The sequence below is a fragment of the Cynara cardunculus genome (genome assembly GCF_001531365.2).
Source record: "Cynara cardunculus var. scolymus isolate 2C chromosome LG 2, CcrdV1, whole genome shotgun sequence".
Classification (NCBI taxonomy): domain Eukaryota; kingdom Viridiplantae; phylum Streptophyta; class Magnoliopsida; order Asterales; family Asteraceae; genus Cynara; species Cynara cardunculus.
In genome coordinates this window covers 60923422-60926022 of record NC_037529.1, presented here as the reverse complement: position 1 = coordinate 60926022, position 2601 = coordinate 60923422, and positions in this window count along the sequence as shown.

Sequence of the window (2601 nt, the reverse complement as noted above, 5' to 3'; positions counted from 1 at the left end):
TAATCGTTCAAAATATGAATGTTCATTGGGTTTTTTTCTGAATTTTTTTCACTATTTTACCACTTTAACTAGTTGTACAAGTCATAAGAATGTATCCAACATRTTTTATAAAAGTTCAAGAAGTTATTTAACATGTTTTGGATTGTTCAATGACTTATTTGTTCCAAAAATTGTCCAATGAGTTATTTAACATTTTTTTGAATGTCCAAGGACTTATTTGTTCCAAAAATTGTCCAAGGACTTATTTAACATTTTTTGAAATGTTCAAGGACTTATTTGTTCCAAAAATTGTCCAAGGACTTATTTAACATATTTTGGAATGTCCAAGGACTTATTTGTTCCAAAAAAATTGTCCAATAACTTATTTAACATGTTTTGGAATGTCCAAGGACTTATTTGTTCTAAAAAAAGTCTAAGGACTTATTTGTTCCAAAAAAAAATCTAAGAACTTAATCATTCCAAACAAGAAAGTCCATTGGTTTTTATTGTACTTTTCCAAAAAAAAAATGAAGGACAATAAGTTCAATTTTTCTTTCAAAACTTCTTTCTTTTTTTAAAAGATAATTAAAAATATTTATAAAATTACATATCTATTTATATATACTATAAAGAGAAAAGTACAATAAAAACCAATGAACTTTCTTGTTTGAAATGATTAAGTCCTTGAACTTTTTTTTTGGAACAAATAAGTCCTTGAACTTTCCAAAACATGTTAAATAAGTCCTTGAACATTCCAAAATATGTTAAATAAGTCCTTGGACAATTTTTGGAACAAATAAGTCCTTGGACATTTCAAAAAATGTTAAATAAGTCCTTGGACATTTCAAAAAATGTTAAATAAGTTCTTGGACAATTTTTGGAACAAATAAGTCCTTGGACAATTTTTGGAACAAATAAGTCCTTGAACAATCCAAAACATGTTAAATAACTTTTTGAAAAAAATAAAGTGGTAAAATAGTGAAAAAAAATCCCGAAAAAAAACCCAATGAACATTCATATTTCGAACGATTAAGCCCCTAAATATTTTTTGAACCAAAAAGTATTTAAATCTATAAAATTAAACAAATATAACAAAAAAATAATTACCATTTTAACTAGTTGTACAAGTCATTAGAATGTATCCAACATGTTTTATAAAAGTTCAAGAAGTTATTTAACATGTTTTGGATTGTTCAAGGATTTATTTGTTCCAAAAATTGTCCAAGGACTTATTTAACATTTTTTGGAATGTTTAAGGACTTATTTAACACGTTTTGGAATGTCCAAGGACTTATTTGTGCCAAAAAATTGTCCAATGACTTATTTAACATGTTTTGGAAAGTTCAAGGACTTATTTATTTCAAAAAAAAGTTTAAGGACTTAATCATTCCAAACAAGAAAGTTCATTGGTTTTTATTGTACTTTTCCCTACTATAAAAGTACTTATGTAATATAGTGAGATAAATATCGATTTTAATATATAGTTTTTTTTGTCTCAGTCAATGTTATAATATAGTTTTATATGATTTTGAGAAAAACAATAATGTTCTTATTTTTGAATAAAATAAAAATATGAAGAAATCATAAAAAATTGGAAAAAAAAATATTGATATTAGTACAAACTAACTATTTAAAATTTCTCATTATTTTGTGTATTTTTTTATTTTTTTTATTTTTAGTTTAATAATATATAGTACAAACTAACTATTTAAAATTTCTCATTGTTTTGTGTATTTTTTTATTTTTTTTATTTTTAGTTTAATAATATAATTTTTTATAAAGATAATGATCAAGTATTTTATTAGAACTCAATGATTATCTTAATTATATTTTAGATTTTTCATATTTAAAATGAGATATTTATCTTATATTCAATTTTGTTTATTTTCAGTTAGTTACACTAATTCAAATATGAAACTTTAATAAGTTGTACTTACGCACAATTTACATGTAATCTTCAATTTTAAATAATATGCATCAATAAACATTACATTCATGCATAAAAAGAGTTTTTATCAAATGTTTTATAATATAGTATAGATAAAAGAAATTTCAAAAAGAAAAACGTTAACTATTTAAGAAAAATGTTGTTAATGTATAAAATCGCATGTTATTTTATGTTAATGTCAAAAAAATGGAAGCGAACGACTTTAAACCTATATGATTTTGTACTTGGATATATATATATATATATATATATATATATATGTATGTGTGTGTATGATTTTATATGTGAATATGAATCATGTATGATTTTGTACATGAATCATATATGATCTTGTACATTAATGACATTTTTCTTATTTTCTTAAATAATTAGCGTTCTCGTTTGAATATAATATATATATATATATATATATGGTATATTTCTTTTACAACCTTGTGTATTTACACAACCCTTACAACTCAATTAATTGAGATATTTATAGAAATGATGGGAATTCATTTATTATGATTTGAATATTTATGGAATATGAATAGGGTTCATTAATTATGATTAATATTTTATATTAGGAAACAATCAAAACTTCTATGAAATCACATTTTCATCAAATGAAATAGACGGTTGAGATTGGGTTGTATTGGTTACACAAATGTCAAGGGTTGTATAATAACCAACCT